This window comes from Cygnus olor, chromosome 1 (genome assembly GCF_009769625.2).
Source record: "Cygnus olor isolate bCygOlo1 chromosome 1, bCygOlo1.pri.v2, whole genome shotgun sequence".
NCBI lineage: Eukaryota > Metazoa > Chordata > Aves > Anseriformes > Anatidae > Cygnus > Cygnus olor.
In genome coordinates, this window is record NC_049169.1 from 41856316 (window position 1) to 41867262 (window position 10947).

The 10947-nt window shown below is 39.5% G+C and overlaps 1 long non-coding RNA gene across 1 annotated transcript; it reads right to left on the bottom strand.

The window, feature by feature from the left end:
• Nucleotides 1-2067: 2067 nt before the first annotated feature.
• On the bottom strand, nucleotides 2068-10594 carry LOC121068606. Its single transcript, XR_005818987.1, has 3 exons — nucleotides 10453-10594; nucleotides 7486-7656; nucleotides 2068-3767 (listed from the first exon to the last, which is right to left on the bottom strand). It is a non-coding gene; the product is annotated as an uncharacterized LOC121068606 (long non-coding RNA).
• Nucleotides 10595-10947: the final 353 nt, after the last annotated feature.

The window sequence follows — 10947 nt, forward strand, 5'->3', positions numbered from 1 at the left end:
TGCAACGTTTTTAATGTCTTAGATTAGAACAAAATTTGGTACTCATAAAAGTACATAAAATTCTGGCAGCTGTCGGTAGCAGCAGGTCTGTGGTATGACAAATATCCAATAATTTACTTCATGATGCTGTGGGCCAAGAGTGACCAACCTTAATGTCAGGTCCCAAAAGCTTCACACAGTTACAACCAACAAAACCTCTTCCATATTTGTGGCACAGGTGAGGAAAGAGAGCAGGTAGCTGTTTCTTGAAGGCTAGGTTTCAGCTGAAGACCTTAACTGTCCTTCCTGTATCACTTCTTGCAGCTGAGGGCTTAGGGGGCTCCCACAGCTGGAACATCTGGGTCCAGCTGTGAGGTGATGTCACAATCAAATTGCTTATGACTCAAGAGCCACCCTCTGGTTACTTTATCCTTAAACAAACTGCCAAATAGCTCAAGAACAGAAAAGCTGCACCAACGTCTGTTCTGTGTGTGAGTAAAGTCTGCCTGATGGCCAATGAATTTCATGAATGTCTGCCCAATGTGGTCTTCAGAATTTACTATGAAGCATTGCTCAATAAAAATTGTGCAAAAAATGGAGGTTTGTAAGACAGAATTAAAAATATTTTCTATCTGCTGCAGGAGAATCCTTTCAGCAGAGGTAGGATAGATAGGTTCACTAAAATGGTAAATGATATAAAAAGAAAATGGTTTCATGCACAGGACAGTCATTTGCACTTAAATGGCAAATAAAAATTAAGTAGCAAGTCAGTTCAAATAATATTGTTTGTGGTAATCCATTTGGGTGTGCTTATATAATCCATTTATATAAGAATCTACATAAAAAATCTCTGTCCGTTCAGTCGGAAGAGTCTTGTTCAAATGTTTTATGTTGTTTTAGATTTATAAGAAAGGTCCTTTCTGTATGCTTTACAGGCATAAAATAACGGGTTTGTTCTTTAATAAAAAACAACTCATGCACTATCTGAATTTTCATGCATTATCTTCTGCTGGGCTTACACATGCTACCTCAAATATGATTCCATTATTAGATTTGCAAACTGCATACAGAGGACATGGTTTCATGCTCAGTGTAAGCAGATACATAGCTTGTACCACCTCTCAAAATAGCAGTCTTGACTGCAGAATCTCAGCTTTGCCTTGTGCCAGTGTTAGCAGGGCATAGACCTGGCTGCAGACTAACCTTTTTTGAGATAAAAAAAGAAGATAACACAAAGTTTTCAGCAGAGTGAGCTCACTAGCTCGGCTGTGCCAACATGATGAAAGGATGGAAGCACAAAGCTCAGGGCAAAGCAGGATCTGGAATCACCCTTCTGGCCTCAGTGTGGTCTCAGGTCAGCTTGTGCTCCCCGTGCCATCACCCTCTGAATCAGTATGAACATGCCTATGCAGAGAACATGCAGTCAATTTAGGACATCAGAAGCAGCTGACTGTATGCCAGAATATCACATTTGTTGATAAATCATGCTGCTGGGTTTTGGATTTATTATTATTATTTTAAGACTGATGGCTTTATATTCTACAAGGACTTTAGGATAAATCAGAGGAATAATTATCTATGTAAGTGTGTGCAGCAATTTCTCTGTTAGTGAAACAGAAGGAAATCCTGACAGACCTAGATAGGAGGGATGAAAGGACAGCAGTTTTCCCAGGAATAAGACACACATTTCAGAATAAATGCTGTGTGTAAAGAATACGACAGTAGACTCAGTAGGATATCAAAAGATATAGGTATGATAATGTCTGCATTATTATTTGTTACGAATTTCAAAGACCACAGACTGGACTCCAGAACGGTTTATTATCTGGGCTCAGCAAATCACCTCTGCCCTTGTTTACTGGTATTAGTGAGTAAAAAGGGAATAATACTGTAATTCAAGGAATTACAGCGAATTTTTACAGAGCATTCACACCACCTAGCCAGTTACTAAATGATATAAACATTAAAAAGGCAAGACCCCACTTATGCTTCTGGAATGGTAGGACCTTTGTATTAAAGTGAAAAATAATGTTACCCAATTTGAAAGCAATAATCCAAGAGGGTATTGTTGATTCATGTATACTGCAAGAAAATCATTGTGAGCTACTACAGGCTTCTATTTATTTTTCTGTGTGTCATGTGTCCCACCCCCCATACCACACCCCCTAATACCATAGCTGAACTGTGGCTGAAATATTGCTTTTCCATCCCCCAGATGGCAGTGCTGCCTTCCAAGATAATAAGGCTCCCTAGCTCTGGGAGAGAAATGTGTGCCAGTCTCTGTCTGGCTTATGTGCCATGTTCCTTTGTTTCAGAGGAAATATGATAACAAATTCTCACATAACAAGGCTAGGGTAATCAGGACGGGCTTGCTTGTCCAAGTCTGACACAGCAGCCTTCTTCTGTTAGGGGCTCCCACCAGATCACAGACCATTCATAATAAACGATGTCTGCAAACGTGAGTTGGAATTTCTACCAAACTTTATTTTAAATGTGCAGTTTCTGATACCATCTAGGTGCACTAGAGAGGAAATAGGTGAGATGGCCAACTTGGCTCTTAAAGGGTCTGCAAAAGAAGAATGTGTGTGCTAGTGTCAGTCCACAGATCTTTGGCACTGAGCCGAATCCTGCCTCCATTTGCCTTACCAGAACAACCCTTGAGGTCCTCAGCAGGGTGGGCGCTGAGAGGTGTTGCAGATACCTTGTTAGTCTGATAAATCTCCCACTGGCTTGCAGGGTGAGATACTCACTTGATCTCTCTGTGCGTTTGTGCAATCTCCTCAGAGGCCTGAACAAGAACTGAGCTCAGTTACACCCACACACACACACTGCACCTTTAAGTGGGTAATCTTTAATAGGAATTAATTAACTCTAGGTGCAAAATAATGGGTGTAATGGAATATGAGAAACGTGGTTTGTGAAAGTGGCTGCCAGCTCCAGTGGCATGCTGAAAAGGGAATGAGGAGCACTCAGCCCCACAAGAGGTCCTGGGAGAGTAAGCCCAGTTGTCGCAGAAAGTGAAGCTTTTTAGCAATTGAGAATCCAATCGAATGGTCTGGCATGTTCTCTTCTATTTTGAAAATAATGAGAAAGGGCCATCCGGGTTGGGAGGGTGTGATCTTTTTCAAGGATCTTAATTCTCATTACAGCTTGTTTTGTGGCTGGTGGGGAAGAAAAAGAACTAGGACTTCGTAGTGGTGTTTGCATCCTGTTCCTTTCCTTCACTGGAGATGTTTCTGTGTGTCATGCCCTCTCCAGTTCTACTTCTTGAACATCCAAAATCACAGGTGGCAAAGAACTGCTCTTAAAGATAACCCCCTTTCCCTGGCCTCCCATTTTGTGGTTTGCAATTCAGTAAGGAGAGGCTTTTTTTTTTCCCCACCTTTTCTGCTCTGGTGACAGAGCCTGTGATGAAAGGTGAAACGCAAGCAGAGCCCCGACACACATTGCCCATTCCATGCCAAGCCCCAGGATGCAGGGCCCGTGTTGAAATGAGGCTCCCCAGGTAGGGGGTGGCAGTGGATGAAGGTGGGGAGGAGGGCAGGAAGTGCACAGGGAGTCTGTGATAAAGCCAAAGGCTTCATCCCCAGTCTCTACTGGAGCTGTTGCTTCTCTGTGCTGCTCTTTAATTGGAACAGGCAGTAAATATAACCTGTTCTTCCTGGTTAATAGGATAAGAGAAATGCAGATTTAGTTCAGAGCAGCTACTGTGTTGCTAATGGTGCTTGGGTCACAGCTCCCATCTTCAAGCCCTCCTTTATCCTCTTTTATTTCCTTTGTAATTCTACCTGGAAAAAAAAAAATGTACATCTTATTTTCAGGAGGGAAATGTTTCTGTTCACTTTTCAGCTTTCTATAATTTTCCCCTCCTCACCCCAAATTTCTGTCTCATCCAGAGTCATGCTTTCTAACCCCACACCCTCATGACCACCTCTTCCACTGACCTCAGGAATTACTAATTCACCTCACCTAAAACAAAGAGCTATCAAACATAAATCATGCAATCTCAGCTCTGCCACAGCTGGAATTTCTCTTCTGTTCTCTGCTAGCTGCAGAGAAGCTTATGGAAAAATCAAAACAAACTAAAAATAAATAAATAAATAAATAAAATCAAACCCACAAGCAATATTTTTTTTTTCTAGTGGGAGCACTCAGCCCTTTAGCCTACCACAAGTCCAGGACTTCCTTATCACACTAGCACACACATAGTCCAAAAAATAAAAATATTTGTTAATAAAAAGCAACAGAGACGGCATTTGAAACAGGGGGAAGAAGCTGTCCTTCCAAATGTGGTCTGGATTTTACACTGTTTTCTCAGTGAAAAACCCTCTCCTTCTAAACATATTAGCAAAGATGAAAAAGACAGTTTGGTTTAAAAGCTGTATTCATCAAGCCCCTAAAATATCTTCCCCCTACCCCTACCCCTACCCCCCCCCCCAAATCTACATACACTGAAGAGGGAGAAGGAACTCAGCCATTTAAAGACACATCTGCTCATCCCCAGAATTTGATTTCAGCTGTCACCAACTCACCTGAAATCATTATATGGGAAACCAAGCTTATCAACTCCAGTTTCCCATTTCCAGTGATTACAGCACTTTGCAATTCCGATATTTTTTGTCTGCAGAATATGGCAGACTGAAACACAATCTTGGTTTATTTTTTTAAGTAACCAGATTGTTCAGTTCAGAAGAAAACCAACACAAAATAGAAACAATATTTTTGCTGCTTGAGAATAAAGATCCTTCTATCTTTTAGAAAAGGTTTGCTGCCAAAGTGATGATTTTTCCATGGCTAAAACATATTTTACATTCAAAAGTGAAATATGTAAAGTTTACTGAAAACAGAGACATTTTATCTGGAATATAAAAACCCAGAACAGTCTTTTTCCATCTAAATTAGAGAGAAAGCTTGTAAGTGCTTCGTATGATTTCCTTTATGTGTACAAAAAAGAAAAAAAAAAAAAAAGGTTTAACACAGCTTAGAAATAAAATCTCCCTTTTATTTCCTTAAAAAAATAATAATAAAACATAGAAGACAGAAAAAGAACATGTTGCTACGGTTGTATTAAATCACCCTGACATTAATATTATGCATCCTTCATTATTAATAGAACATTATAAAAATAAAACAAGAAAAAAAAAAACCTCTGGTATCTTCTACTCAAGACAGAGGTGGTACTACACCATCTGGGATACATCCATCCCTGGGATACTTGCAAGACACATGGATGAAGGGATATGGTTGAGGATTTCTCCTTCTTTCTTAGGGAAATATGTATATTTTTCTGCCTCTGTGTGAAAAACAAACAAAAATTACAGCTAAGCAAAAGTTGTTAGAAGAAAACAAAAAGATGAAGTATTTTAGGAGAGAGCACTAAACTAAACTGGGCTCTGAACTTTCTTCAGAGATCCTCATGCCCAAGTTCTGTTCTTGTTTTGGACAGGGAACCTTAATCAGAGATACACAGGTTGCATAGGAGAAATGTCTGTCTAATCTTATATTTTAATTTGAACCTAAATCCTCTGTCTAACTGCTTGGGTCAAAAAGGGCAGCAGTGTTTTACAGCTTAGCTGGCAGAACTTGGTTAAATGTCTGTCTCCTGACAAATCAGTATTTTTAAAAGCAGAGGTGACTCAGAGATGCACGAGGCAGTCAGGCTGTGCACCTCAACAGCCGTCAGTTACTTTCCTCTCCAAATCGTCTCAGGGAAAGCAAGCCTATAAGGAAAACAGGTATTTTGATTCAGTGGCATCTGTTGTAAATATGCATAATATTAAGACAAAGGGCAAAGAGTAGGTGTCCCTTATCAAATTTTCCTGGGGTGAGAAAGCAGGAATTTGCTATAGCTCCTCTTCCGTAGTTAGACAGAACTGAAAGCCTTCCTGCTCCTGGTTTTGCCTTTTTCTGTCAACTATTATACAGCTGGAGGACAAGTTTTATTCTGGCCATTTTAATTGCAGTGTTCATCAAGACTACTAATAAACATGAACCACCGCAGTGGTACTTTGTGCTTCAGAGATCTTGTTCTGTCTTGCGCAGTGCCAGATTTTGTTTACTTTGCTCATGTGAAAAATAACTTATTCAGTCAGTGAGCAACCGCACTGATTTCACTGGATGAGCTTGAGGTAGACCTTGAGTTAGGCCTTCTTCAGCAATGGTGAGGGCACCAGCCTGGCCCCGGGGTCCCTACCAAGGAGTGCAACCATTCTTGCACACAGATTGCATTTCAGCCAGATACTGTCAGTTCTTATTAGCTTTAATTTTTGATTTATTTATTCACAATTACTACCCAGAATATTCAACCTGGACCAGATTCCGACATTTTGAAGGCCTAATTACCAGTCTAACAGGAAAGCCTACATTAATTGTCAGTAAGATACTGTGACTGTTTTCAAAGTAACAGCTGACAACATGCCCAAATGCCTGTTATCAGTAAAGGAGAAAGTCTGCCAACTTTATGCTAAAGTCAGTTTTCACTCACTGTTTTTTTGTTCTGGAAGTTACATCAAAATGCAGAAGGTGTTTCCAGAAAGAATTATTATGAAGAGATACTGAAAGGGAAGGTGAAGGAGGGAGAATGAGAAAGAAAAGCTGCATGGGGAGTTTTTCCCTGGATGCATAATTTGGTTGGTGCAAAACAGAGGATGGGAAGCAGAAAAGAAGAGGGATGTTTTGTTTTTCTTTTCATTTAAAGTATTGGAGACTGGAGACAGGTTGTTGGGAGTGCTACAGCAGTACTCCTACTGCTTCTAAAATTTCTCAGGGGCTTGATTAGTATAGCTCACAAAGGTTTAAACAGACTCATTTATGGGAAGGAAAGAATATTTCTACAGGGCACGTATTTGAGATTGGCCTATTTCTTTTTGTCTTGTCATTTCTTGACATTAGTAACAATAAAGCAGGAATTTCAGTTAACAAATTCCTTCCTATTGCAGGGACCCTGATGTCTTCTGCTCTGTTCTGTAACACATTGTAGCTACAGCTTTTACTGTTTAACAGTAAAGCCCTTAAGCCTGAGAGGTTCACAAAAGGTGCTCCAAGTTATTTTGTAGAGATGTTTATGACATAAAGTCTCATAAATTTCTCTGAACAAAATGTTTATTGTGTCTGTCTGTGCCAGTGAGGGAGATGGCACCTAATGCCATCACACACACAAGTTTGCCATGAAATTTCATGTGGGACTCTGGATGTGCCTTCAGGCAGAACTCATATCCCCGGGACTTCATACCATACAACAAGGGCTAGTATTTATCTCCATTTAAGTTGTAGATGAAAGTAAATAGGCATAACTGGTCAAGTCCAAAGAGGAAAAAAAAGAAAAAAAGAAAAAAGATAACTTCAAAGATGATCACATTTTGGTACTGACTAACAAAGTCACTATTGAACTACAAGCTACTTGGCATCTTTTCCTCATAAGCGATTTAATAAACCACCACTAAATAATATGGAAAAGTAAAATAAATAGACTGCACTGGAAAGTAATCAATAACTCACTCCTCTTACCTTTGAGATGCTTCTTTCTGGAGTAGATGCCAGAGAGATCTCTTTGTGGTACCAGTTATTTTCACTCACTGAGGCAAGTTCAGTTGTTTAAATATGCTTACTCCTCTGAGAAATTCCTTTGTCCCACAGTCTGTGAAGCTTTATCCCATTTTGGTAAGATCTTAGGATAGCCTGGGTAGGAGTAGTAAAAATGTGTCCCATAGAAACTGGTAAAACTTCTTTTTAGAAACCCACTTTTTGGCCCATCTTGGAAAAGCTTTAAAATATAGACAGTGTTTAGCAAATCCAATTGAGAAACAATTAATATTTCAAATTGATGGGAGCAGCTGCAATAAGTTGTAAGTTGTGAGTTTGGTTTTACAGGTATTAACTGTGCAAACTGACAGTATTGATGTTGGACTGAAGTCCTTTTGGGGAAGGGGATTTTCTATGGGGGCATCAATGTTTTCCTTGCTTTGAAACTCTAGCCATACCACCAGGAATTCTTCAGTAACTGCCTGTATTTCACAGGGAAACAAGATCAACCAATCCTCTTAGTATTTTGCATTTACTGAAGAATCTAACTGTTTTTTCATCATTATTCGGGGTCTTGCCTATTAGAAACTCAAGAGCTAGTACAATCCCATTCTGTCTCCTTAAGTGTTATGGCTTGAGTTTCCCAAAGGCAGTTTTAACTTTCTTGATTGCCTTCCCTGCTGTACAATCTAACATTGAAGTATGATTGCAACTATCAGTTGACCCACTTCTGTGCTCCTAATCTGAAAAATAATCCTAATTTAATTTGTAAAAGAATGTTTGTTCATTTTTTCTTGGCACGGGAGATTTGGATTGAGAATTAGGGTTTTTCTGTTGTTGAAATTCACATTTTCCAGTCATGCTTTGTAATACATTTCTTCCTTTTTCTCTCATGACTTGGTTACGTTTTGCTAATGCTAATTTGCTATTATGGATCTACAGAAAACTCGAACAAAGTAAAAAGAAATATTCCTCTTGGCAACATCTGACTGGTTCAAGACCCCAGATAACATCCAGGTCCAGTTTGAGTTTAAACGGCTTTTCCTTCAACAACCCTCCCACATCTTCACGATACATTGAGGGAAGGAGGAAAGCTAACATTGTTGTAATATCCTTTGCTCATTTAGAAGCAATGCTTTTAGAAGGAAATAAATATGATATTGTGTACCCACTTATAACAGCCATGGGTAAAATTATGCTGCATTGGTTATTGTTCTTTACATATATTACCCATTGAAAAGGAAATGAAATTTGAATTAATGGGCCCATTTGTAAAAACATGATTGTTAATATTAATATGCAGGGTAAGTCATTTGGCAAGAGCAGAAATAAATTAGTGGGTGTCTCAAACACAGCATTTCACTGGAGACCAACTGCACAGATGCTGAAAATACAATCCTGTAGTTAAACCAGTGTGCTGGGAGACTTTGCTCAGAATTCAGAGGAAATATCGGAGCACAGATTCCCCGCAGTATGCTCTTATTGTCCAAAAGTCTACATGCGCTGCCGGGAGATTATTAGTGCTTATGGAGAAAAAGCACTCTGCAAGGGAAGGAGCTGGTGGAAGTAGCAAGCTCCCCGATTTCCTTCTGCAGCTGCTGGGCTCATGCTGCGACTGCAGAGTACTCTAGATGGATTTCTCCGTTGGAAAAAATAGCCACGGGGAGTTTGTTTTTGTAGGATCAGGCAGAACTGTTAAAACCAAGATTTTGAACTCAGCCCTGCCTGTCTCAGTAGTGCTCAGGCTATCTTCCACATGCCTCCAGTGTAAAGGCAGGCATCACAAGCAGAAAGACTGTGGATAACTTTTATTGCCCTCACACATTAAAGCTCACAGGATGACACCCTGTCCTTAGTTATGAGGTAAAGCTTTAGAGAACTCACTGGGAATCCAATTAGTAGATTAGAAGTTTTGCTAGTTGATTATTCATGTTTCTAAACTATTAATTTAAAAATACTCAATTTGATCTTTCAGCAGGATGCTGAAAGCCTTATTTGTGTGCACCAAGTCCAAATTTCTCTTAATTATTACTTATCTCCCAGGAACTGAGCTTTTGGGGAAATGAAAAGCCACCCACCATAACTACGTGCCCTTGTTTGTAATATTCTTCATTATCTCTGATTCTTTAAAAAAAAAAAAAGTATTGGAGTTCTTCTTGCCCATTTCAGAGGCAAGTACAAATTACCTTACTGACACAAAGCTATCAATCTCTTGCCCTGAAGAAGCTATGGAGATTAATAAAAAGCCGGGTTTTGTTTCATTGGGGGGGGGGGGGGGGGGGGGGATGTTTTGTCTTGTTTGTTTTTTTTGTTTTGTTTTGTTTTTTGTTTTTTTTTTATAATAAGGAATGACAACTTCTGAAACCAAAGAATCCTCACAGAAATGGGCTTTCTTTGTTTCTGTGAAATACTTCACATTTTCTTTCATTTTATCCATTCATCAAGCTTTTCAAATGTAACAGTGGAATAACAGATAGAAAAAAGCAGGACAATCACTAAAATGTTATATTCTACATCTGAATACTAAGAATCCCATTAAAACTCAACATTAAAGCATTGTTTGCTGGAAAAAAAAATCAGGGCTTTGATAAAGAAAAACAAAAACAACCTTGGCTTTTCCAGCTTTAATCAAGTAATTTGTGCCCTAGTAAGGGCTCTGCACTGCTGAGTTATTTTAGGAGCATTTATCACAGGTGTTTCACATGTGTTCAGCACATCCTGATTCTAATCCTCTTAATACGCTTAACAATAGTAGGGCAGCTTTTGAGAACAGGCAAACTGGCTCTCCCAGTTATTTTGGACCGTGTTCTTACACATGCACTATTTAATTGGGATTTGAATCCCTGTTCCAGCACTCATTTCATCCAAAAGCCAACTCCATCTGTGCAGGAGGTTCTTATAACACATCACTGGGCTGAACAATTCCTGCTGTATGGAAACAGTGACACGTACCAGGAAAAATAAAATCCTTAGGCCAGTTCCTTCCATGTTAATGCAATGTTCAGTGCTCTGGACACCAGCCATTTGAAGGAACTTTCATCTTCTGGGTTGCATACTGTCTGGAGTCTTCCCAACCAGTTAACTAGCACCTGACCTATACTGTGGGCTTATATTGTGATGCCATGCAAGCAGTAGCAGAAATAACCCATAGTTCTCTAATTAGCCTCATTAATTCATTACTTGTGAGAGTTCCTAGCTTCACTGATTGTGTGATGGATTACAGCAAGTGCAATGTGTATCCCAAGCCAAAGGTGAGGGCATGTAAGAGAGCAATGTCCATGAGATGATCTTCAGATCCAGCAGGGAATATTTCTGTTTAAGTATTTAACTTTTTTTTGTAAGTACTCCAGGTCATTTTTCTTCGAATGATTATGCTTTTACTGTGTGATAAATAAGATTCTGCCTGAAGATACCAGAGGGCATGTGGCACCAGAATTACATCTCTGC